This window comes from Rousettus aegyptiacus, unplaced genomic scaffold (assembly GCF_014176215.1).
Source record: "Rousettus aegyptiacus isolate mRouAeg1 unplaced genomic scaffold, mRouAeg1.p scaffold_m13_p_3, whole genome shotgun sequence".
Lineage (NCBI taxonomy): Eukaryota > Metazoa > Chordata > Mammalia > Chiroptera > Pteropodidae > Rousettus > Rousettus aegyptiacus.
The window spans coordinates 123,394,077-123,421,915 of NW_023416306.1; the positions used below are offsets into that span (position 1 = coordinate 123,394,077).

Genomic DNA, 27,839 nt, shown 5'->3' on the forward strand with positions numbered 1-27,839 from the left:
AGCACCCACCGCCTCAGACCGCCGAGTGAGCTGTGCCAAATTGCTCAAATTGGTAATGTCCACAGGGTGCAGAGGAGAGTCTGTGTCACAACAATAGGCCAGTTAATGTAAGTCGTCTCTGCGAGGGGCTGGTGGTTGGCCCTGGGATCAGTAGTCACCGGAGGTTGCGGCTTGGATCTGGTTCGTGAAGCTTCCAGGAGTCATGCGGCCAGCAGTTAGAAGTGGCTCTAGTGGCAGCAGCAGAAACTTCAGCACAGCTCGCTGGCCAGTAGTCCTGAAGGATGTGACACTGACATCAGTGGGGTTTTCAACAGGAATGATGGCACAGGCTGTCTGTAGGAGCTTCTCCCAGGTTCTCTTCAGATTTATGATGTAGATGCCATCACTTTTCCTTTTGTAGATGTGCTGTTCCATTTGGAAGCCAAGGTTGGTGCTACCTAAGTGGGTTCCTGCTGCAAGGAATTTGAGAACATATTCTTCATTTGCAGGACGTCAAGTGTTCTGAACATTGCAGAAGTTTCCCTTTAAGTTACAACAGGAACCCAGAACAGTGCTGTATCGATGCCTCTATTGGTAGCCCAGAAAGGCCTGCCATGTTTTTTGTAAACATCTCTTAGCTTTCACATGACAGCTCTCAAACTGACTGAAGATTGTACTATGCTTGTCTTCTTTGGCCAGTGACCTTTAACTGCACATGGTGGTTGCGGACTCCTATGGTTCTAGCTGCTTTCCTATGGATGCACCCCACTGGTCAAGACCCCTTGACAAGTGTGGCTCCTACAACTGGACACGATTTTTCAGGTGGGTAATCAGCTTGGAGCAGTGACTCTCACTGACCTTGTTTTGTACATTATGTCGACGTATGTAGCCTGATATCCCTTAGACGGTCTTCCTGAAACTTTTATAAAGTTGTCTATGGAAGGGAGATGGTTTCAGAAAGCAGAAATCAGGGTCATAGAACCCTTACAGTATTAATGCTAGGATCCTCAACTAGAGAAATTTTCATAGGGAAAAAAACCCCCATAAGAACACATAAGAGTGAATTTGGATTTCCAAAGACTGTTAGGTTGGAATTTTTATCCTCAGATGTTCTTTTAAAATACTTAGTTATCGTAGACATTCCTTGTCTATACAGAATTACTTGGACTAACCTATATATTTTCCTCTTAGAAATTCACCCAACTCTTTCAGCATGTAAAGTTAGGGTTATGCTATCATGATGGTTTCAGATTGGTCCGCTCTATGGAATTAGGTAAAATTCTCCTGGAATATGTGGCCTCTGGGGGTGGCTTCAGGAAAATGTGGCTTGAATAGGCTTAAATGAGATAATGGGAATAAAACCCACAGACAAGTACAAAATTCCATGAAAATATAAGGAGCACAATATTGTGAGTTGGCTCTTGTCCATTGTGGTAGGGCAGGTGCTAAGAAGCATTGCAATCTGCTCTGGCTCTTATAGAGCTTTTACTTGCCATGTTTCCTCTTTGTTCTACTCTAATCCTACTTGGACAAGTTAGACAAATTGCTAAACTTTAAGCCATGTTTTTCTTGTTGCTACAGAGATTATTTTACTACTAATGTCTATACTACCCTCTCCATGTTGCTTCTGACCCCTTTCCCATTCCGATAGAAAGTTCTGGAAGGGCGTATCCTAGAAGCTGGTAAAATTTATCATCTTCCTATGACCTCCAAGACGTGAGGACTAGGACATCCATCTATGTAAGTTCTGTCTTGGGCAGAGTTGTTGAGGAGATATCTGTTATTAGCCTTTGACCAAATTCCCTTGAATCAATGTAAGTCTTCCCTTAGCCAGTGTTAAGCTGCTGGAGCCCCCCTGGCCTACACCCCATGACACTCTCACATTGGTAGTAGTAGCCTGGGGTTGGGGAGGAATATAGGGTATGGGCACTGTTTCTCTTTTCCCTGGAGAAAGGGTAACCAAGGAAGGTTGAAGTGCCCTTGGGTACACTGCCAAAGCTTGCCTCTCTTTCAAGCAAGGGGCCAGGAGAAGGGAACTGAACTCATTGGGTGACACCCAGAGGTCAGACCAACCCACCAAATCCTCCTTCCTGAGTGAATGTGATGTTTTCTCTGGGACCAATGTAGGGAGAGTACTTCCGTAATAGCAGTGTACACAGTAGCTTCTAATTCAGCCAAGCCAAACCTTCGACATAAATCATTCCTTGCCCAGGACATTTGCTTTTTACCCAAAGTCATCAGATTCTTACCTGAAATTATGCAAAGGAACTTTTAGAGGAGCCCTGTGAAACAAGTTCCTTGCCTCTCGTTTCCTTCCCTTTGCCCCTCTGCAATCCCTATTGTTCAGTAAGGGATTACTGAGCAAACCAGCAACCCCTCTTTCACTCAACAAAGAAATTTAGCAATCTCTGAGGCTGTGTCACCTTGCCAGCAGAAACATTGAATGGTAATAGTGCCGAGAGTCAACACTAATAGCCGACACCAAATTAAACTGCCAGACTCAGTGCGATGTAGCTCTGTCACCTCTTGACACTTCTGATGTGAGTACAGGGGCGTCTGCAGGAAATTCATCAGCTGTAGTTCATGACGCATCATCTTTACATATCTGTCCATCTACATTTGTCAGCACCAGGCAAGCCTCAAATGACTTCAGTGATTGGTATATAGATTGCACTATGGCCAGCCATAGTAAACAGGGTTTTAACTCTTAGAGCTCCTTCAACTCTGTCTTCCTCACTGACAATGCCTGGTTACTGGTGTTGCCATTCTCCTTGTGTTTTGGGTGGTGATTGACAAAGGCTGAGTAAGAAGGTCTCCTTTCTTTTTTTCTATGAATCAGTATCTCAAATTCATCCCTTCCTTCCAGATTAGCTATTCTGGTAATGCACATTCTCTCTGATGTGTATTTCTAGAATTTTATCTGAAAATGTATATTTGCTCATTCATTGCTCTGAAGTGGAAGGTTCATCTTGCTAATTAAACTTGTTTGCCTTTGATTTTTCATGCCTTCCAGGCAAATTATTTTAGTATAGTAATAGCTGTTAATATACCAAGAATCAGAGGCTTGCTGATTTTAAAAGTATTTTCAGACGCTTAACATTTTCCCTGGTTATTACTATATGAGATATTTATTTTGTACATTTGTCAATACCCTCATGCCCATATATTCTCCAGAAGTAAGGCTAAGTAGCTTTCCAGGGAGTTCAGATGTATTGTTTCCCCCCGTTGCATGTTTTCCTAATGTGATTTCAGAAAGAATAGTTTCAAATATATAAATAGTTATGGGGACATGGGAGTCTGGTTTCGGTATTATGTTAAAAATTCCATTTTAATTTTTTGGGAAGTTTATTGCAATGATACCAGCTTTTGGTATCCACTTATAATGTCTATTTATGGGGGCGTTCATTGCCATGATACTGTTCTCCATATGTATTTCTGTGTAATGAAGTCTGTACTTGTTCACAAACCATATGTGTGTATCTGTTTTTTTTTGTTAAGGAAACTTAGTTTTTCAGTAGTAAAGATGATACTTTCTGGTTTTCAGTTCTTGATAGAAATCATTTGATGCTGTTTTACCTTAGTGATTGGGAAATGCTGGTGCATGAGGGCCATTCTCAGGCCATTCTCAGGCCATGCGGAGTGCTGCCCCTCAGGTTGCAAGATTCATCTGGCATTTGTTCTTACTTGGGGCACCCAGTTACTTCCTTGAATTCTGGGTCACTGATGGGGTTCAGAGTGTGTTTGAAGATATCTCTGTGAGACATCTCTGGTGGCCGTGGTCAGTTCTGAGGCTTGTTGAGGGTGGTAGGGATATGGGAGTGTAGCAGGGGTAGGCCTAATGTACTAACTGAAGATGGCAATTGATCCCAGAATGGGCTCTCTAAGGCAGGTGAAATGCCTGTTCGAATTGCTTAAAATAGTCAGAATTTAGCTTTAAAATAATTTGGGGTGGATGCATGGGTAGAAGTGGCCATGGTGAGTAGGGGTGAAATAAGATTTTCTAGGTGTTGATAGTTATAGTGTTGAAGCAGGAAGATGGATACCTGGGGTTCATTAAACAATTCTCTCTTTTGTACATGTTTAAAAATCTGCATAATACAGTCTATGGCCATGCTACTCTGCAGAAGCCCGATACTGTCTGATCTCGGAAGCTAAGCAGGGTTGGGCCTGGTTAGTGCTTGGATGGGAGACTACCTAGGAAGACCAGGTGCTTTAGGTGTAAAAAATAAAAAAATAAGGGATTGTAAGCTGACAAGTTCCTTGCAATCTGTGAGGTCAACCAAGAGTTGCCTCGCCTAAAAATCTGCATAATCCAACATTAAAAAAATATTGAATTTTTTGAAATATTGGATTATGGCTCTGTGAATTGAAATGATACTACAATGGACTATTTTTAATAGGTAAATTCATATCAGGTATCTTTAATGTTAATTTTACTTGGATCTCAAAAGAGATTCAATGTGGCACTGTTTTCTTAATATCTTTTGGACTTCTTTCATTTCACAAAGTCATTGGTTTTAGTGTTAGACTTAAGCACCACACTGCCTAAGGGAAGCCTGATATTTGATATACTTACCTAGGGTATTGTCTGGCTCTTCAAGAAAATAAGGCTTCCTCCTCCTCACCCTTTCACCCTGGAATTCTCTTGACAATTGTGGCTGTGGTAAAGGGGCTGGCTGAGAAGGGAGGCAGTGCTCACAAGACTGTGTCAACATGAATCATGCTTTTACACATATATCATCTCATTTGAGTTTTATTCCTATTCTTCAGAATGCTCTCTCCATTCAAAATGCAGAAAACCCATTACTTTTAATAAGGCTGGTCTATACATCAAGGCAGATAATGTTATGTAAAGGCATATGGTATAACAGTAAGATTAAATGTCTAACAGTGCGAATTCCATATGGGTTTCATGAATTAACAAATATTAAGGAAAGCGTGCTTAGGATAAATTCACAGAACAGAATCCTTGACTGATTAACTGCTTAACTATAATCTAATACGGCCAAAAGCAGGAACAGATTTCTGCTTCCTCAGAACCGTTGTGGTGAGGTCAAGACCTAGTGTATTGGAGCCAGCATGAAAGAAAACAGTGAAGGAAATGGTGGTAGGAAATGCTTCAAATCTATCTTATAATTTGTATCTTGGAAACATTTGGGAAGAGAGTGCTTGGAGAGATTTTTGTAAAATGATGGACATCTCGGCTGTGAGACAGCTGTGAGAATCCCCATTAATATGGGATGGCTCTGCTTGAAGCAACATTTGAGATGCATATGAAACATGGAGATGGTTAGAATAAGTCATGGGGTAAAAACAAATTGAGACCGGCCACTCAAGGCTATCTTTCAGAGGCTGTGACTTGAAGTGGCTGAGATAAACACTTAGCTCACTCAACTGGGGATTATAATGGGAGTGCTGACAACCCTCACTAATTAGGATGCTCTCAGGCAGCTCTGTAATAGCTGCGGGGAGCTGCTGTCAGTAAACAGTGTTATATTCTGGGGGTCATTGCATCGGGGCCACTCTCTCTGCACCACAGAGACTTCACTTGCCTTGCTCCTAGCAGTCATCTTGCTTCCGGCTCTTCCTCTAACACCCCAAGGGTCTCAATGACCTTCTCCAAGAGACACAAAGGATTCCGAGCTTACCCTGCAGTTTCTTTCTTCCTCAGGCAGTGGGCAGGGGTGGGGATGGGGGTGGGGGTAGAGTGAAAGATGACACCTGCAAACACACAAACTAATTATAACCGTATTTAGTTCCTGTGGGCGAATCTCTCTATCCATCCCCTTTGCCCTTTCCCACATTTAATTCCTATTTGGTGAAGAGGGAAGGATTATTTCTGGAAACCAGCCTTTCTCCTCCAGCTCTCTCCCAGCCGCCAACCGCCAAACACAGGCAAGTCATCCTGTGGTAATTAACAATCTCATCTTGAGGAGTACATTTTATGGTACTCTTGGTCAGGTAAATTCTAAATTAGCTCAGTTAAAATCGGTCATAAGACAAGATGCTGCCGTCCCTATTAACTCCTGGACCTCCGCCAACACACCATACTATTTCGGGAGCTGCGCTTCTGGCAAGAGGACTCATTACCCAGAGATTATGTATAGGAGTGATGTAGAGAACACGCAGTAATGGCGGCCTTCTCTCCTTTTGGCTTTACTCTCAAGCTCGGGGGTAATAAATAAAGGGTTAGAAAGGACTGATTGTGAGGAGGGCAGAATATGGGACGCTGAGGAGAATGCTCAGGGACCTGTCACTGAGGTCACTGTCCCTGCCGTCACCTAGGAATGCTGGGAAAGACTGATGCCAGGTTCACCCTTGAGATTTCCAATGTCCCTGAATAGGATAGAAGGGCTTTCCAGCCACAGCCAGGTGTGGTTTGACTGCCTCAGGCCATGCATACAGAGTAAAATCGAGGGGAGAGAAGCTGGGGGCTTCAGTCCCTTCTCAGGCAACATATCTGGATGACTTTGAGCAGGTCACTTTCTTCTTTCTGGTCCTGTTTCTTCTCCATACCAATTAAAGAGATTGGGTAATATGACCCCTGAGGTTCTTCCTATCTCAAACATCTTGTGACTCTGGAATTGTCTGCAAACCAGTGGAGTTGTCTCAGAGTGTTCATCCTACTGTCTGTAGAAGATTATGGGCTCTGTTGGCTCAGGTTGGGTGCCCTTCTTAGGGTGATGTTTAAGGTATGGTCGCCTCTGGTTCTGAAAATATATCTTTCTAAGATTTTTTACGGGAAATCACTTTTGGTGTTCTGAGCTCAGAGGGACCAAGGAATTCAGCACAAAATAATCCACTGTATTTTGAAGACAAAGAGAAGAATACAGCTTTAAACAGATATGGAAACATGCATTTTTCAAAGGACCTATGATATGCCAAAGCAGTTTGTGTGTGTACTGTGGGGAGGGTTCAGGGAAAGCTTACTGCCATGAAGATACTCTTTCTGCTCTTCAGCAGCTTGCAGTCTAAGGAAGACCAATGTGGGCTCAAAGAATTCAAAAGAAAAAGAAGTAATAAAGAGGGAAGGTTGAGTTTGAGCTGAAGTAGCCAGTAGGAAAATTTGAAATTGGAATGAGAGTGGAGGAACAACTTTTAACAGCATAGTGGTGTTAGTTAATGTCTTACCTAGATCTGGGATGAGGGGCATTTGGTGGCCCTTGACTCTGGGGCACTGGTACCACTAAGGATTCCACAGCTTTACTTCTTCCGGGTATAATTTATTAAGCAAGGGAGTACAAAAAAATGTAATTTCAAGCCTCCTAGACTCTGATACACAGCTAGGGAATGGGAGAATGTCTGTAGGAGGGGGATTGAAATAGTGTTTTAAGTGATAAAGAGCTTGAGTTGGATCCACAGAGCAGAGAATCTACTTTGGTTCATTAAATTGTGGGCTGGTATGCTTGTGACATCACTGGAAAAAAGAACTTTGTCAGCAGTCAGAAGGTATGGTGGAGGAGATGGTCATCAACACAAGAGTTCGATAAAATGATGGCAACGGCTCAGATCACAGGAACAAGAGATATGCGAAACAAATTTTGAAGTAAAGAGATAAAAAATTTCATCCATATTGAAATATGTGCAATATTTCTTTGAAAATAATCATGTACAGATGTCAAGATGCACAGTTAAATTAAGAAGAAAAAGAAACGACTGCTATCTACTGAATTTTTATTATATGCCAGGCATGTTTTACTTACTTTATGTATTATCTCATTTAATCCTTATGGCAATCCTACATTGTAGGTATTGTGACATCATTTTACAGATGAAGAAACTAAATCTAAGAGACTTTCCCAAGGTGCATAGTTGATAACAATGGAAGATCAGGTTATAATTAGGGGAGGGTTCTTCCTTGGTGTCTCTAGGCTCCAGGCCTTATTCACTATGTAATATAACCTGACCTGTTCATGAAACATTATGGGTGTTATATTTATAACATTTTCTAGGAGTTAATAAGAAAAATATGAATTTTGAAGAATTTTAAAGTCAATGAGTAAAACATTTAAGGTAGATATCAATGCCATACTACCAAGACCCAATACCCACCAAATAATTTCTGAAAACCAGTGACAGAAATATAATCATCGTGACCATAGCTCTTGCCATTAAGTGCAAACATCACAGGACAGATGTCCTTCAAGAACTCAAGGATGATGAATTTGTGTCCCCAAAAGCACAGTCTCCAAAAGGGGACTATCATTTTCACAAGAGAAGGAAGGAATTCAGGTGGACTTCATGTTGACTTTGTAGAAGTGTTTCTGACCTTCTCCTTTGGCTTCAAAAGACGAGAAGTAGAGGGGGGATCTGGAAGTAAGTTTTTTATTAAAAACAAGTGCTTTTCATATGGCACAAAACAGTTTTATATTAAATATAATATTGACATCTTTGTCTCAAGTATTTGTCTGACTCACATTGAACTGGAAAAAATGAAGATGATTCCCTAATGTTTGAGGGTTGGCAGCTCCATGTATAATAAAATTAAAACCACTAAAGATAAATTCAGTGAGAAAATGGATGATTTAAGTACATTTTACTTAACTACAAATAGGTTCTGTATCTCCTTGAGTATGAAGGTAGAACGTTCTGGCATTGGGTGTTGTACATTCCTGAATCGTGTACTTCTTTAGGCTGTGCAGAATTTTCTCCCTGGAGACTTGAAAACTAGTTTCTCATTTGAGATGAGATGAGAAGAGGGAAGACCAAGTGGCCCTTTTGGGTTTCTCTGTGCTTTTGTAAAATGACACGCCACGTCATACTGTGTCCTTTACCATTTATTTTTTCTGCTTCCTGTATCAGTCATGGATTTAGTCATGAACACTAGTCCACTCTGACTAGTTTAAGCAAGAAAGGAATTGACATAAAGGTTATTAAGGATGGGGGAGAAACACATTTGAGATCAAGCTTCTCATAGGATCACTCATCCCAAGTTGCAAAAATAAGTCCGAAGGGAAAGCCCTAAAACAGTTGAGAACCGAATGCCAGGAAATCAAAGTTATTGCAAGTGCTAAAGACACCAGCCTTGCTGCCAGTCTTGTGCCAGAAATTCTACCCTGAACTACTAGAAAACTCCACAGGTGTTGCTTTATCCACCACCAAAACTGCATGCCTCTGGCCACCCTTCTCCCTAGGAACAAGGGACGTCCCTCTCAGCCCACGTCCTTCTTTGCACACCTCTAAAACAGTGTCACCTTCATGTGCCTGATTGGCAGAGCCTACACCTCAGGCTTGTGTCCTAACTACAAGTAAGGCTGGGCATTTATGTTCTATTCAGGGGAGCTTGGAGTGAAAATGTGTGGATGACCCCAGATAGAGGAAGTCAATTCAAAAGATCATGGGTCCTGTATACATAGCAGATGTCACAACTCCATCCCAGGCAACTTCTTGTTTCTGAGTAAATGAAAGAGTGGCATGTGGTCAAGGAAAGACAAAAATAAACTTTTATTGAGAGGCTCCACGGCAGATGTTGTGGAGGTATCACCCATATTCATTGGAATTTATCATATTAAGGTGCTTCATCCCTTCCAGATGCCAGCATGTGCATGTCTTTGCCCAGGGTGAAGTGCTGGGGGAATTAACACCACCTCAGCAGCCGTCAATCATTCACTGAGCTAGCCTCCTTGCCCCTTGGGTAGGATAACCCAGAGGCTATTATTCATCACCTTGTCCCAGAGCTCCTCCCTGGGACTAAGCCCCAGTCTTCCCACAGTGGTAGCTGGCTTGATATACAATCTTTTATAGCTTCCTTCCCTTCCAGGTCTTACTTCTTCACTTACCTGTTGGTGTTTCCTGTGCATCTCAAATAGACAACCTATCTCAGGTCTGCCTCACGGGATCCCACACTAAGATGACCCATTTGCCATAGTTTCTCTCATGTTTCTTACGAGTTAATTATTTCAGTATCATCACGTGATCTTGTTTAATGAGGAAAGCAGGACTCAGTTACCAGCATGGGTTCAATAGAAAGCTTCTTACTCACTCACTCTGAAGTCTGTCACAGGGTGGGCCACTCCCAGGCAGGGCAGTGTCTCCATGTCTTCAGGCTTGGCCACAAAAGCCCTCACAGCTTCTCTTTGCTGCCCTAAAGGATACCGCAAGTTATAGAAAATTGCTTCTAGGAATATCCACCTCTTGCAAAACCAAAAATGTGGGCCTTCTGCCTCCTAAGACTAGATTCCCTCTTGACCGAGGGAGGTTATTTCCGTTTTGCTCCATAAGTAGAAACAATCACCATTCTGTCAGTATTCTGGCTTAGAGTTCTTTCAGGTGATTATATATCCAGCAACACTGCTGTTGACTGAGCCTGAGCTGGGCTGAGCTACCTGCAGACCTTTCCTAAGTACCTCCATGGGAGCACTGATGGAAACCCTTTTCCGAGAGGGCCTGCATATTCTCTAAAAAATCAGAAAATTTTGTACATGATTTTTAAACATTGACTGGAACAGTTTCAGGACCCTTTCAAAGCATACTCTTATTAGAGTGACTTGAACACGTGGAAATAGAAGTCTCTTTTCAAAAGATACTCTCTTCCAAAAGGCCTCACTTTCCACTGGCTCCTGCTACTGCTGAGCCCGTCCACCCCACTATGTGTATATGGGCTTCCCCCACTCCTGCCCCTTGCTTTTTCCAGATATAAAAGTCAAATACTGCTACTGCAGTACCTTTTCTCTGAAAACGCTTGACCCACAAATTCCACACTCTGTTTTCAAGTTGTGGAAAATGGAGGCACAGAAGAGAGAAGTGATATCCTTAGAGTTACTCATGGTGTGAAAGGAAGGAGAGCTGCCTCAGAAAATGCTCCCTTAAGAACTAGACAGAAAGGCTTTTTTTTTTTTTTTCTATAGCACTTAGTGCTTGAAAAGAACCACTAGAAGGGGCCAGTGTGGAGGATGCTTGAGGACGAATTCAACAAATACTGTAGAATATAAGGTTTTATTTTTTCCTTTCTCTAAATTATTCTTCAGAAAATAAAGAGTTTCCATATAGTTAACTAGTCAGTACCAAATTTTTGTTCAGTGCCTACTATGTGCTGGCAATTCCGTAGACCAGGGGTCAGCAAACATTTTCTGTAAAGGGCCAAATATTAAATATTTTTAGGCTTTCCAAGCCACACAGTCTCTGTCAGAACAGTTCCACTCTGCCTTTACAGAGCAAAAGCAGCTATAGACAGTATCCAAATAAATAGGTGGAGGTGTTCTAATAAAATTTTGTTTATGAAAACTTTATTCACTAATCTGTCCACCCCCCCCCCCCACCATCCCGCCCCCCCCCCCATCCTTATTTGCTCATACTTGCTCTAGGCACTGGGGATACAGTAGTTAATAAAACAACATCCCTGCTTTCAAGGAACCTACATTATGATGGAAGTGCCAGTTTGAAATCTGAATCCTTACCAGTGGGTACTTGTGGCTTAATATAAACATTTGGCTACAGCTTTATAAATGGATTTTAATTAGGTCGAGATGGAAGTGAAGATGTTATGCTCTGGAAATTTGTGTGAAATGACTCCAAAAGTGGCTCTAAAAGGACACTGATTTCAAACATGCTTGTGATGAGTTTGAGTAAAATTACCCCATGTAATGTGTGAATGACAAGAAAGAAATATTCGTAAATTGAGATTTCTAAATTGATCTTATAGATGTAATTTAAATATGTATGCGAATAAAATTAAAATACTAATCTTCTAAGGTGAAATTTGACTTTTTAATTCACATTCTGAAAATTATATATTCAAGTTGGCCAAAATACTTTTTGGGAAACTTCTCCTTGGAGAAATGGGAGATCACTTTCTATTTTACCCGCCCCCCCCAAGCTATCATCATCTCCTCACTCTTTGATCTAGCTTTCTCCCTGCTTCTACTCTTGCTCTCCAAATCCCATGGATCACTCTCTACAAATCTGTCAGAGTGACTATTTAAAAATGGAAATCAGATCATGTAGCTCCCCTGCTTAGGACCCTCCAGTGGCTCCCCCCACTTTTGTAATACTATTCAAAGTCCTTTCCATAGCCCACAAAGGCCACCACAGCCTGGTCATTATCTCCCTTTCCAGCCCTATTTCCCACCTCTTTTTTCCTCTCTCACTCTGATCCAGCCTCACTTACCTCTTTGCTGGTCCTTGACTCAGGGCTTTGCGTTTTGCCCTTTCTGTGTGGCGCTCTCTCAGATATCCATGTGGCTGGCTCCCCCATTCATCTTGGTGTCCACTCGAATGCTACCTCCTCAGAGAGACCTCTCCAACTGTCCCATCTAAAGAAGCCCTTAGTCACTCGCCATCTCTTTAATCTGCTTTTTTTTTTTTCATAGCACTTATTACTTTTTGTCTTTGTTATGTATATATTTGCATATATACATAACATGCTAGTCTCCCTCACTGGAAAATATTTCCATGAGGGCTTTGTCTTCTTTTTAATGCTCAATCCTCTATGCTTAGAATAGTGCCTTGCATACAGTAGACAGTCCATAAATACTGAATAAGTCAATAAATAAGTGCTATCTGTTGAGTACCAATTATGGGCCAGACAGCATTCCTACTTCTTCGGTGTGTATTATGAATGTAACTTCTTTTGCATTTGTTAGCCTATGTTTGATACAGAATGAATATATCACATTTTTGTGCAAATATATTACAAATGTTATTGGACAGTATAAAATCAATTAAAAAACAAACGTTTATTTGCCTCGTGAGTCTCTGCGTAGCTGTGGTATGGCCTTTATTTTTTCTGTGGTTAAGTCCAGCCTTTCTCAGTATCCTAGGATGGATGGATCCTCTTCCCTCCTTTATGCTGAGAGTAATAAGAAAATGTATGAGTTCTCCTTTTATTTCCGTTTCCTTTTGCAGAGCTCTTTTTTTTTTTTTTTTTTTTTTTAGTTCTTTCTGTAGAATTGTAATTTCTTTAATATAATTTCCAAGGATTTTCCATTGATTTAGATGCCCAGGATAGGGCAATTCCACAGGAACCACCAAGTCCAAACCCTGGTATGACCCCTCACCTGACCTAGAAAACTCTGTGGATTGCTAACTGTGTTTCCTAAGCTAATGTTTTCCTGAATGTTAATTACTCCTTTTTAGTTTAAGACTCAGACATAAGGGCTGGATCCAATTTAATTTCAAAAATTCTTTTGGTATCTGTGTTGAAGTATGCTGATCTGGAGCACCTGTTCAAAAGCTAGGACCTTAGCTAAGAATTATCACAGTTACAGAACTCAAAAATAGCAGATACATTCTTCTCTATCCTGAAGAATTGTTAGCCGGGTGGCTGAGACCCTTCATAAAGAAAGTAGCACGTGGTATGGTGACCTCTTCATTTGATATTCTTTTTTCTTTGCCCCCATGCTCACTTCATCCTTCATCTAACTTGTCCCTCTGGCAGCTCTTCCCATCTCACCACTGACCTTTGCCTTCTCCATGTGTTCATTTTGAATGATCACATGGCCCCTCCATTGTCTTCTCATTTCCAGACATTGTTTTGTCACCTTTTAGGCTCATTCGGGTATTTGATGTTGATGCTTCCATCTTCCAAATGATGCCTCGTGCTCTCCATGTGAGTTGGCATTAATCTTGATGATGTTTCCCAAGCCTATGAAGGATTTCTTTCACCCCATGAGCCAGGCCACATTCTAACTCTATAGCCAGCTTTTTCATATCTCTTTGAAAGCTTGCTTTCTGAGAAACACATTCTTTTGAACTTTTTCATTCCTCTTCTAGCATGAGCTTCAATTGTTTGGAATCTCCAATTGTTTCTTTGCTAGGTACTCTTAGTAACTAGCCTGCAGATGAAGTTACTTTCTCTTTGCACATGGATACCACTTTTTTCTTGATTTAGCTCCTAAAAGATGTGTTTCTGGGTTGAAGCGAAACCCTCCTTGCCATCCTGTTTGTCTCTGGATCTTACTAAGATTTCCCAAAGAATATTTATGCCTCTGTACCTTCATCAAGATAAAGTAGCTTGGGCATAGATGAAAGAGATACAACTTTTTGGATTTTAATGCTGACTTGGTCATTACTATTCTCTGAAGCTTTTGATAAATAATGTTTTTGGGGATGAACTAGCTTCTTAGTAAATATGCCATTATAGAGAGCTAAGTTTGCTGAATGAAGATTCTTTTTAATTTAACTGTTACCTAGGATCTTCTTTAGAGTTTGTTTTAAAAATTATGACTGTCGTAGTAATACTTTTCTTTAGATTTATCGTAAGATGGTGAATGCTACTTTCAAGAAATTTGGGACATGCAGAAATATATAAAGAAGCCAGCAATAAAACAACAACAATAGCAGTAACAACTAATACATAATTTCACCATCAAGAGTTAGTCACTCTTAATATTTTGGCATTTTTTCTTCCATCTTTTTTCTAATCCGATGATATGGTTCAGTACAACAATTTCAACAAAAAATTAGCAACCCATGAAGTGATATAAGACTACAGCAAAAAGCTGAAAGACTTGCTATTACCTATCATTTTAAATATACACTTTAATTCAAATCACTTCCCTTATAGAAGGAGTTGGTAGTAGCACTGGAAGAGATCACATTCATCTTCCAGTCTGACCACTTGTAATTAATATGTGAATCTCTCACAATTTTCCTAGAAAGTGCCATAAAGGTTCTATTTGCTGGGCTCTTGCCTTTGCTCTGTGGTTCTTTCTCTGGAATGAATTTCCTACTTCTCTGTTGGTTTAAGTGATTCCTCTCTCAAGTCCCTTTCCTAAAGACTTACTTAATCCTTCATATGAATATTTTTGGTTTACTCTTTCATCCATTTATTTATTCATTTCAGTAGGGCAACACTCTGAGCTTATAATATGATGTCTTTGAAAGCTTGATGGTTAGTGAAGTTTTCTATTTATATCGTGAAGGAAGGGAGGACTGTTCTCTCTTTTTTTTCTTTTGGTCTGGGGACTCTGACATTTTACTGTGCTTTTGGTAATACAAAGGTAAAGTGCAGATCTTATTTGGGAAAGACAATTTGTGATCATGAGGAAGGAGTCAAACTCAGAATGATGTAGAGTGTTATTTATTGTGACAGAGTTGCATGGCTGCAAAGATTGTTTTGATACTGACTGACAGATAAAAGGGTTTCTATAGCTGGAGTGAAGGAGGTGTCAGGTATTGGTTTCTAGGTGGGAAGCTTCTGTCCATGGAGGTAGTAGGTTGGTTTGGAACTTTGGTAGTAGGTGTGTTTGGAGACTAAGGAGAGAGATACCTTCAGAGGCATGACTCCAGGGACTCCTGGAGCAGGGATCACTCACACCAAGTTTTATAGGTCTTCGCTGTGTTTCAACTCCACTCTGGTACCCCCCTGTCTTTGGTAAAGGTGTGTTGGGCACCACAGCCTGCCAAACACTTTGTGCTAGAAAATTAAAGATGAGTCAGTATCCTCACTTGGGAAGAATTAGTACTAAGTGTTCTCAGGTGACTTGGAGAAGCTGGCTATGCCAAGCAGTGAACCACAGAGAAGCCTAGAGTAGTATTTCAGATCTACACATAACACATGACAGCCAAGGTGACCCCTGGGATACAGATGTATCCCCAGATACCCCAAAAATACTTGAAGAGGGAAGCCAGGGTAAAGACTGAACTTTGCAGGAAGCAAGATAAGGTAGAAAATTGAGCCCATACTATTTTTTTTTGGAAAAATGGAAACAAAAGGAAAGTACATTCCCAGGACTAGAGAATAGAAGATTTCTTGGTTGTTTATGTAATCAATAAATTTTTGTTGAGCACCTACTCTGCACTGGCACTGTGTTAAGCATGAGGATATAAAGATGCCTAAGACACAGTCACTATCCTGACAAAACTCATAATAGCATGCACTGAATTATCTTGATGGTGACATGGAAATACAACATGACAGGGTGAATGTGGTAATTGAGGTGTACACAAAAACTGCTTAATTATGAATGATGGGGTGTCTGACTCTGCCTAAGAGGGTAGGAAGGCTCAGGAAAAGTTCAAGGAAGAGTTTAAGCTGAGTCTTAAAGGATGAATGGGAGTTTAAACAAGATGATTAAATGAATTTCAGCATAAACATGAGCCCATATAAAGGGGGAAGTGAAGCAGTTTAGTAAAGGGAAAGGGTAGAAGGCCTGGTTGCAGTGGGCAACTTGAACAGAGCACAGGTAGGAGAAGAGTCTGGAGAAATAGGCAAGAGCTTATCTGATACACTAAAGTCTTTGGATATATGTACATAATGGGCTATAAACTTTAAAAATGTATGCCAAGGAGTTACATGACCAACTATGCCTTTTTTTGTGCCAGTATGAAGGATGCCTTAGGTTGGATTCCCTAGAAGCAAAGCCTGAGATGGAGGAGTGTTCTCAGAGGAAAAAATACTTTGAGGGAAGGAGGGAAGTGGAACAAGGCAAGGGAAGAAGCTGGGCAAAGGTGTGATTTCAGAAGGAATCTAGCCTCAGTTTGAACTTGGGGGTGGGTGGCTGTGGAGCATGAGCTACATCTCAGAGGTTGTCCTACTGCCTCCAAGGGTTTGGCATCCTAAGCAACTCTAGGTAAGATTTCTCTATCAGCTGCAGGTAGTCTTCTAGAAAAGGGCATATTAGCTGTTAGCAGCCCAAACTTGCAGCATCAAGTGGATGAGTGCCTCAGTTGGTAAAGGGGACCTGAGTAGGGCTCAAAGAGCATAAACTGTAGAGGGCAAATCAGGGAATCATCCCACTGGAAGTGGAGGAACAATTAGGAGTTGTTAAGAAAAGTGTGACATGTGGCAATGAAGAGAGAGAAGGAGGTGGAATTAAGAGGTGTCTATGAGATAGAATTGATGGAATCTGGCGACTAATTGGGTATGATGGGGGTGGTTGAAGAGAAGAGAGGATTCCAGATGCCCTCTCGGTTTGGGGCTTGGGTAATTGGGTGCTTATCTCTGATTTAGGGGTTTAGGTGAGGGGTAGAATTGTGTGTAATGATGTTGAATTTGGACTTGCCCTCACCGAATTAGAGTTTCTTGACAAACATCCAGGGAGCAATGGTCAGTGGACAGGTGGAAAATCATTTCTGTAGCTCAGGGGAAGGAGTTGAGCTGAAGAGTTTTAGATATCATCAGAAAACGTTGAATTGAATGCATAATTAATGAAGTGCTCATACTAGGTCCTAGACCGAGTTTTCCGTCAGATCTTGTCAGCTAAGAATTAAAGGACTGGAAATGACGATGATTATCCTTGAAATTGTGACTTAAAGGTTTGTTGAGTGGATGACATTAGTGGACTACTGGTTTCCTCTTTTTACTCCCAACCTGAGGTTTCCACCAGAGGTCTGAGGACCAAGCCTCTTAATTGAGACCTTATCCGTCCCTTCCTCTCAGGGCTGCCTGTATAGGATTCCAAAATGGATATGTGGATATCTCCATGGACCTTCTCTCTCCAGATAGTTCTGAGTGGGTCTGAGAGGGGGCTACCCAAACGTATCTTTAAAAAGAGTGGAATAATGCTTTTATCCACCAAGTTCTAGACATCTTACCCCTGGGGATAACAGGGTAAGAGAAATTTCTTCTACTATCGCCAACCTTATAGATTGAATCCTGCCACCAGGCTGTCCCTTGGTAAATCAAATGGGTAAGGTAACATTTGGACTTCACGTTTTTGATTTGCCAAGTAAATATGGAAATGGAGTAGGATAAGGCTCTGGTAATACCACATGTTTAGGTTATAGAACAAGAGTTCAATGCTGACTCAGAACATTTGCCTTTTTCTAGTGTACCAGACTACCCTACCTATTATCCACATGAGGACTGCTATTGCCTTTAACTTCTAATAGGTTAACTAATGCTCCTGGAGGATGTGACACAGAAACATACACTCTGGGCCTATTCAGTGTTACACGTCTCCACCTCAGGCAGCTGTCAGATGTTGATTTACACCACAAAATATTGACATATTCTGATGAAGTACCCTGTTACTGAGACACTTTGGCAGACCTAGTAGTTCTGTCTCTCTGTAACAGAAACATTTTCGCTGACATTCTTAAGTTATGGTGCTCTATTGTGAAAAAATGGCATTTTCCAGCTCTATTGAGGTGTAATTTACATAGAATAAAATTTGATACTTCTATGTGTATGATTTGATGAATCTCCATCTAATCAAGACACAGAACAGCTCCATTGCCCTGAAAAGTTTCCTCCTGCCTCCTTGAAGTTAATCTCCTCCCCTGACCCCCAGTCCCATGCAACCACTTATCTGTTCCTGTCACTATAGTTTCTAGAATTAAAAAATGGCAATATAGAAGAGGAAAAATTATCTCCTGGTAAGTTAGGTGTTGGTGCTAAGCATTTCGAGTAGTGCCTGGTGTGCAAGCTTTTAGGTGGTGCTCACTTTCAGGGACATGCAAGGACAGGGTCAGCACTTGCAGGACCCAGAGAATTTCTTCCTTCTTTAAATTTTGAGCTGTAGATGCCTCCTTTTTCTTACTCTAGTCTCAGCCTTACTGGGAATTTGTAAAACACAGAGATGATCCCCCCAAAAGGCACACATTTCATTAGGACAGGAGAGAGCCCACAGCACGTTACCTCTTTGACAAAGCGGGCCTGTTTCTGTTGTCACTGGCATAGAAAATAAAGTGTAATCAGCTGTCTTGGGTCTGATTTGAACATATTAGTTTTCCTGAGGGACATGTCAGCAGGTACAACCCACATGCCAGGGACTGGAGAGATAGCAGCAACAATGCTAATTTGAAAATACTTCTGTGGCACTTAGCAGGGTGTGATTTTAATTCATTTTTTGTCCCTTGATAATCATAAAGTGCTTTCAGCCTGTGAATATCCATTTTTGACCAGCATGCTCATACTTCATCTGGGGACCATATTTAATGGCCATGGTGATGATGGGGTTCACAGGGGAATTGTGTAAGGTACAGATATTTGCTTTGTGGAGAGAAACATGCCACTGATACTAATTCATATGTATCATGGCTGTTCTAGTCAAGAAACTGTAGATCTGAATATAGTATATATACACATATGCATACACAGAGCTAACACTTGCATAGTGCTTTGGGGTTTTCCAGAGTTTTATTAGCATCATTTAATTTAATTCTTGAAATAATTCTATGAAATTTACTGAAGCCACTTAGTGTAATGGAAAGAGCATAATTTGTGCTGGATTGTTTGAATTTCGTCTTTTGCTGCTTAACTACTTATGTGGCTTTGGACAAGTTACTTAATCTCTAAGCCTCAGGTTCCTCAATTGTCACATGGGGATAATCATACCTATCTTACAGGGCTATTGGGAGGATTAAATTAGAAATGCACAGTGCCTGGCACACTACCCTATATGTGGTAGGAGCTCAATAATTGTTAGTTCTTTCTACCCCGTGTCTCAGACTGGGGCTGCTGCTCTTTTCACTAGAGCCCAGCTCTTTCTGTCCTAACAATCACTCTGAGTTTTGAGGGGCCGATTATATAAATTGTTCTCCCACAAGTCCAAGTATGGCAGGGTGATCCCTCTCAGCTGAAAATCTGCTCAGTTACTTACCCAGGGTAAAGGATATTATCTGAGATTTTTCAATTGAGGTCCAGAGGGCTTGGGAGGGCATAGGGGCTGGCCCAGGACATGTTCCCAGGTTGTACCCCTGGGCAATCTCCTTTTCTCTCCCCAGGTGGAGGAGAGGCAAGTTGGATGTCTCTTGCAGATAGATACCTTATGATTGCTGGTGGCTCCTCTGTAGGTGAACAGTCTCTAATTTTCTTCCCTTTTCTCCCACCTCTTCACTTTCATCATCCCTGCTCTTTACACGGTACCAGGGCCCTTCCTACTGCTTTCTGAGAGTCCTGACTTTCCCTTGGTGGCCCTCCACCCACCCCTGGCAGGAGTGAGGAGCTGGTTCTGTGTTCCTCTTGTCTTATTGCCTCACTCAGGGCTAGGAGTTGCTGTCTGGTTTGCTGAGTGTAGAGACGATATTGGAGACTCTATTCTTTAACCCAAAGGATGTCAAACAGTGCGAATCCCCAGCACTATCTCAGTTTGATTAGAGATTTATTGTATGGATTGAAAGAGCTTTCCACACCCCTCAAGCAGACCAGTCCTAGCTCTAGGACTGTTGAACTTGGAGTCAGGAGATCAGAGAGTCTGTTCTGGCTCTGTCATTCACTAGCTTAGAACAGCCATTTAGCCTGTCTGAGTCTCAGTTTTTCTCATATGTTACATGGGAGGGATAATGACAACCCAGCGGATTTTTATTCTGTGTGAATAAAGTAAGCAGGTAAATGAAAAGGAAATCATTAATAGTATGAGCCATTGCAAATTCCCTCAATTGTCCTCATGCTTAGAGGGTGAATTTCGTTCAGACTACTTCTGGCCCACACTCTCTTGGATGCCGACATCCTTTCCTCCCTGCAGGAATTCTGAGGGGGCTTATAGGATCACCTACTGTCTTCAGTGAAAATGTGAACATCTGACCACCAACACATGTGTGCTCCTTCCCTCTGCTGGTTGCTCTCTGAGCTGAGGCTCATCCAGGGGACTGGCCACGGGTGCCTGCCCTGAGGATCTGAGCATTCTCTTGGGCTTCTCTTGGGCTTATCATGGAATTCTCTTGGGCTTACAGGATGTGGGACTACTTGTAGAATGAGTTTAGAGAGACATTAAGGGCAGTGACAATATCACTGTGTGTCTCTGGTATTCTAGAAGCCCACCGGCCACTACTGGGGAATTACCAGGTGGGCCTTTTAAAGGTTCTTATTAATGAATTTGTCCAGTGACTAAAGAGCTGCAAGTCATGCTATTCAAAGTGTATTGTTCCAAACAATTAAAAGCCTAGCTGTTATGGGCAGAGAATTAAGCAAGATCTCTTTTCTTTTTCATGATGTTACCTCGCACTTCCTTCCCATCCTTTCCACTCATGCCGTCTTCCTCCCAAACTCCTTTCTCTCTAATAATCACAGTTGCTCATGATACCTCTGGGGAGATCCTAGGAAGTAGCCTTTCCTGCTGCCAAATCCAACCTCTGTGTCATTTATTATTTCAGAAGATACCTTGCTATTAAAGCACCAAGGCTCATGTTCCCCCATTTCCTCAAGAACAAATTCCATCATAGTCAAGGCCACACAATTAGGTGTAAGGGAGCAGAGCAAACACCTGATAAGACAGACCCTTATTTAGTGGGAGTTCTGACAGATATCAGTGATTGCTTCTTGAAAGAGCAGCCATTGCAGTTTTGGATTTGCCTTTCTCCCTCCCTCCCTCCCCCTTCCTTCCTCCCTTACACCTTCCCTCCCTCCCTTTCTCCTTCCCTCCCTTTCTCCTTTCCTCTATTTGTCCCTTCTTTCCCTCCTTCCTTTCTTCTTTCCTTCCTTCTCTGTCCCACCCCTTCCTTTCTGCCAGCAGACATTACTCCCAAGCATTAGAGACAGAAAATTCCTGGAAAAATGTTAAGAGCAAGAGAGGATATCCTTTTTGCCCTGCATAAAGGGGCAAAAAATATGCATAAAATAACTTAAATAAGGATCTTTTCGAAAGATGAATTGATAAGAAAAGGCAAGGTCATTCATTATATTAGATTATAGATAGCACTCAATTAAAACTACTAGAATATTTAGGGGAAATCACACTTTTCCTTCATAGTATTAAGTACATCTTCAAAATAGAACAGTTGTTAGTCATACTTCTCTTTTTTTTTCATTTGTTCTTCAAGAGCGTTAGAATTATTTTTATCACTGGGCTCAGAGCTTACTAGCATGAACGGCAGCAAAGAAATCGCTGGTGTACACTCCCAGGAGGCTGTTTCCAGACCCCACCTTGACCTCTGTGAGATTTCCATGGCTGCTCTGTGCCCTTAATGACTGGTCACCCAGGGATGGGTCAATCAAGTCTCATGCTGTTGTGGAGGTAAAAGGCCCAGCTGGGAAACCATTTGTATCATTTTACAGAGAAAAGAGTTAAAGATGGCAAAGCATGAGGGCTTCTTAAAGACAGCTCGGGGGAACATTACAGCTAGTATGTACCTGACCTGGCCTATGCCTTGAGACCTTACTAGATACCATCTATCCTTTTATGATAAAGACTCATTTTACTAAACAACCCTTTTAAAGTCATTATTGCAGACATTGTATTTTTTATCCACCCTTGCTTGATCTTTGTGTTATCATGTTCCTGTGCTTATGTAGCTCCTGACCTTTTCTTAGCTTTCTTATGCACTTCTAAGATCTGTTGATGGAAAGGACTTCACTGATTTTCACCTTTGGCACTACTAGGACTGGCTTGTCCGCTGGGTTAGCCTTAGGCTGGTGGTTCTGATCAGAAGTGGGCCCAAGACTCTCAGCATTGTCCCAGACTGCCCCGAGTCTCCCTGATGGCCAGGCCAAAGGGTGGTGCTTTTAATGTTAACCATTTCATTTTTTCTTTTTTCTTTTTTTCTGTAGCGACTAGAGACTTGTTCTTAGAAACATTCATGAGAGATTTCAGCAGTGAGCAATATTGGGCTGGGACTTCCATTTTTTGGATTGCCTTCTCTTCCTGCTGTAGGTGTATCATATAAGCCCATGAAATTTAGGAATTTGTAATTTCTAGCTCTCCCAGTATTATTTTGCAACTAGGTCAGATCTAACTACCGAGATCTTGAACTTAATCAAAATCATAATTTCCCCCAATTTTGTGCCTTTCTCCTATAGTTTTTGCAAGAGGTTCTTAGTTAATAAGCGAGGTGTTTGTAAAACTGATTTCTCTCATTGCAGACGTGACAAGCCATAATTCCTAATAACAAAGTTACCTTTCCCCACTTGTCTCGGCCTGAAATGAAGGGGCTCTGCCGTGATTTATTACCTCGCAGCAAAATCTTTGATAAGTGGCTACCAAATGGCTCCTCATTACTCAAAACTCTTCCAATTCCTTAAACTAAAGTCCTCCCCAAACCTCACACAAGCCACTCGTGTTACAGGGGAAATGAATCAGGGACCTTTCTCGCTAAACTATTTTGGCATAAAAAAATATCATAAATGAGAGAGGAGAAAATCTTGTTTGCTAAAGGGCTGCTGGGTGAACTGCCTCTTGGCCTTTTGATAGCATCTTTGAGATGGAAATGGCCAGCTGCCTGACCTTCTGTTCAGTGACCCTTTTTGTACAAAGTCAGATTGCAGCCGCCTCATAGCAGCAATTCACCTATGGACACAAACAGGATTTCCATTTCTTTCTAACCTTTTTTTTTTTTTTTTTTTCCTGGTGCATTTGTTACCATGAACATTTTTTTTTTTTTTTTTTTTTTTTTTACTATACACATAAAAGACATCATGGTTAAAAAAAGAAGTCCTTTGCATCAAAAGGATTGTAACTCAATGATTTCAAAATGCTAGGGAAGTGTCTGTCTTTAATTCCGCTCTCTATCTGAGCCTTTCAATGTATTGTAATGTGAAAAAGCCAGGGAAAAGATTATATTTTAGAATAGTTCGAGGTGGTTAATAATGTTCCTACCCTTTTTTTTTGCATCTGAAGCAAAAAGATAATCTTGGTCATATTAAAAGGAGAGAAATTATCCCCACTTCCTGGTGAAGAAAAGGAGAAAAGAATGGACAGTTCTGTTTATGCAATGATGGTGGATCTAAGAAAATAAATACCTTTATGTGTTTTCTGAGGAGCAGCGCTGAATTGGAATTAGGAATCTGTTTTAAAAAGGGAGCAGAACCTGGTCGCGCTGTCCCTTTGGACTGTGTCGAAGCCTGTGGCTGAAGAGGCAATGATGGAGAGGGAGAGGGAGCCCCTCACACCCCCAGTGCTCCCTGTTTCTTCTCCCTGAATCCTCTTTCTGTTCTAACTGGGCAGTGCAGAACTTCTTACCTATGACTGAATATCAACACACTGTTGGGCTTGGAGAATGCTCAGGACCTGCATCCAATGGAAGCTGTCTAGGTGTCTAGGTGCTACCCTGACTCAGACACCTCCACTAACAGGACTCCTTCAGGCTGCTGTTCTGCTCCAGTGGAGAAAGACCTGCCTCCCACCCCTGGAGGTACATGGTGGCTGTTCTCCGTGGGATGGGTCAGCAGAGCCTCACTCAGTGGCAAAGGGGAAACCTCTCTCTGTGAGCTGGTCAGAGGAGCTGATGAAACTAATAAGGTTCTGATTCAACAAATATTTGTCAGTCCCCTGCTGTGAGCCCGGCCCAGTAGCTAATTCAGTCCCAGAACAACCCTGGGAGGTTGCATGCAGACGGTGAAAGGAGCAGATTCTGGTAGCAGACAGTCCTCGGTTTGGATCCTGGCTCGGGCATTTACTAGATGTGTGACTGTGAACACATTATTTAATGTCGTGAAGCCTCAGTGTACACCAGTAAACTGAAGGCTAATATTTGTCTCATGGGGCTGATGCGAAAATTAGATGAAATGATGTCTGAATAATTGCCAAGCCCAGAGCTTGGTACATTGTAGGAATTCAGCAAACATTCCTTCTTTCTCCTTCTTCCCTCTTAACAGGTGAGGAAATGAAGGATGGGGATTTGAATTCAGATTATTTTTTCACTCCACAGATTCTCCTTGTGTATTTGGGCCCAAGAATGTTAGCTATTGTGTGAAATTGTCATCAAGACTTGAGTTTCAAATAAATGTCTTCTGCTTTGTTACTGGCTGAAATTGGACAAAGAAGGATGACGAGCACACAGACAAAGAGGAAAAGTGAGAGCATTCTGTTCTATCACCTGTAGGGACTATTTTACTGTACCATCTTGGGCTCACACCCTGTCAAAAAATAATTTAAAAAACCCTTAAAAGAAAACCACATTATGGAAAACTGAGAAAATGTTTCTTTACCCCACTATTCCTTAATCTTTTCATTTTAATATAATAGTTTATTGTTTATAAATAGCGATATGCCATTTATATATATAGTCTTACTGAATTCAAGCCTGTTTTTACAAGTCATAGTCAGAGGATATGTGACAGTTTGCATTCTTTTATTAACATTATATCAAGCATTTTCAGGTTGCTGTATAGTCCTCATAATTTTTATTTCTATGATTACAATATGTCCCATTCATTTCACATTATCGGATGTATCCATTTAGCTTCCAAATTGGTGTAGGCAATCCATGTATAGCAGGAAAGTTGAAAACACTTGTAAGTTATGGCATTTAGTCACAACCTAAAGGATGGTAAATAAATAATCCAGTGTCTCATGTAGAGGGTGAAAGGAAGAAGGAGTCTGAAGTTTGTGCAAAACACAAACTATAATGGCTAGTTTGAGGTTTGGAAAGTTCCAGTTAATCTTTTCCTTTGTTTTTCTCTTTTATTCAGCTTTTTCAAGTTGACTCCAGGTAGAATTGTAATAAAGACTCCTTGCCTACTGTGTTTCATCAGTAGTATCTAGTGCCAAAAGTCCTGTTTTCTGATAACCAGATATCAAAGGGACTCAAACTCATTGGGCTGTTTCTGATAGAGATCTGAACTTTCAGAGACCTCACTGAACTAAATCTGCGACCCTCATGAGACAAGGCCATTGTTACTTGTGGAACATAATTTTTCTGATCCCACGCGAGAAGGCATGGTCCTTGCAGAAAGCAGGTTGGTGTCACACCTTTTGTGTGCTCTTGTCCTGTGTAAAAACCAAATCCCTGTGGCTACTTGAGCTTCGATACCCTGACCTCATCATGGTAAATCACTTGATGAAATTGAATTCTTGTGTAGCGCTCTGGACTACCTTTAGAACCTGGAAAATGTTTTAAAATTTCCACAAATATAATTTAATTTTCAAAACTTTGTATTTCACCAGTACAGTCAGGCTTTTTACCCAGTCCTTGGATTAACTAATATCTACATTTATACCAACACTTCTCTTTGGCCCTGTATGTAACACTTAGTAGGTCCTCAGTGCATATGTGTTGAATGAATGAGTGAAACTAGATGTCTAGATAGGGGTTTAATTATTCATGGATTTGCTAATACCTCTTCCATATACTCATTATCATAATTGTGGATTTAAAAACTTTTGAAAACTTGGAAATGTTGAAAAGTTTTGGGAGTGTGTAGATTTAGGGTACCAGCCACACAACTAACTCCCTTTATAACCTTGGACAAGTTGTTTCACTTTGGTGAGAGACTCAGTTTTTAAATCTATAAATATGGTCAGTAAAATGTTAATGGGCAGGACAACTATCCAGGTGTCCTCTCTCTGAGGCCGTCACCCTTTTTATCTAGATGGATCATCCTAACACATCTCCACATGGCCATGCAGTGGCATTGGATGACCTCCATGTTACCTCCAGAGCTAACATTCTGTGATTCCAGGATCCAGTTACTCAACATCTGGACTCTGGGAAGAAGCAGCAAGGACAAGTATTCATAGTGTAGGTAGACCTTTGGGTAGATGGCACTGCTGTATGTATTGTATATCCAGGTTGATATGAGAAAATCAGCTTGTTCAGTCTTCAATTAGTCATCTTTTGAAGAAGACTTTTGGGACTATGTGAGAGTTCATACATTGATTGAATATGCCAGCAATACTGATTTTATGTCTCTGTCTGCCTTTTAAATGTTTTCACTTGGATCTGCAAATCTTTTCCAACAAAAATACACAACAAAACCCAAAAAATATCTGGTCTTCTTTGGTGTTCACTGTCGTAGTGAATGCCACCACCATCCACCAGGAAGGCTGAACCAAAACCCCTGGTGTTATCCTTGATCTCTTGCTAAATTCATCATCGAATCTCCTAAAAGATCTCTGAATTTTCTTGGCCTCTCTGAGTCTGCAAAGTCTGCCTCCTAAGTCTAAGTTTCCACAACTTTCCCGTGAATACAGCAGTCACTTCCAAACTGGTCTTCTCATTTCGACCCTCATCTCCCTCTGATATGTTTATATGATATAGGAGAGACAGCAGAAATGTCTTCAGATTGGAAACTGATCACATCACCACCCAAATGATCACATTGCCACCCTGCTTAATCCTTTGTTTGGTCAACTATGGCATTTTGGATAATGACCAAAATTTTTAATATGTTCTAAAAGCTTTATTTAGTCTGGCCCTTGCCCGATGATCCCTTGATCTCTGTTCTCTGTCTTCACAGATCTTCTCTCATGTAGCATACCCTTCTGCTGTGGTGAGGGTGCTCCCATTCTCCCCCATATCTCAGTTCAAGAACTCCCTTTTCAAGGAAAACTTGCCCGACTCTTCTGAATCCAAATATGTCCTGTCATCTTAAGCTCTCTTAGGAACATGGGCTTTTTCTCTGAAGAACAGAAGCTCAGAGAGATTTAGATACTGTGTCCAAAGTTAAACTGGGACTCAAAGTCCCAAGGCCAGTGATGATAGAACCAGTATTTGGAACTGTGTTCAATTCTAAACATGCTGCTGCTAACTACTATGCCAGAGATGGTAGTTTTGATTAATAATGCTACCTGCGGTGCTGTGATGAAAAGGATTCTAAAGTTACATCCTGATACAGCAGAGAAATGTATCACAATTGATTAATGATGACTGCCACAGGTGAAGGATTGGAGAGGGAAGGTACATAAGATGAGTATTTGCATCATATGAATGCTACAATGCATAATTTAATACTAATAGTTTTATTTAAAAAATTAACAACAGATCCTCCTTTATGTCAGAAGAGTTAGGAGCAGAACCCAAATTCCCTTAAGAAGGGTTAATGAGACTCAGACCACTGGGCTTTTGAAGGGTGACAATAAAACAGTTGTGAAAATTACTCCTATTTCTTACTGGGATGGCCTCTTTACAAACTTCTTTATCCTCTCTGCTGTCAGGACGATTTTGATTGGCATGCTGTTGTATGCTCTTGCAGCAGGAGGCCAGGACTGTCAGAAGCAGGTGACAGAGATCGAGGCTTGCTCCAGGCCTTTTTCAAGTACACACCTCCAAGACGCCTTCTAACAGAGCACAATGGAAAACTCAACTTACTGTGCATGGCAGGA

At 41.3% G+C, this 27,839-nt stretch overlaps 1 long non-coding RNA gene and 1 pseudogene across 1 annotated transcript; both read left to right on the forward strand.

Annotated features, from left to right (window-relative positions):
* On the forward strand, nt 1-27,839 carry LOC118600447. The gene is made up of 3 exons (XR_004950114.1): nt 1-107; nt 679-801; nt 27,710-27,839. It is a non-coding gene; the product is annotated as an uncharacterized LOC118600447 (long non-coding RNA).
* LOC118600814 lies at nt 4,080-4,198 on the forward strand (annotated as a pseudogene).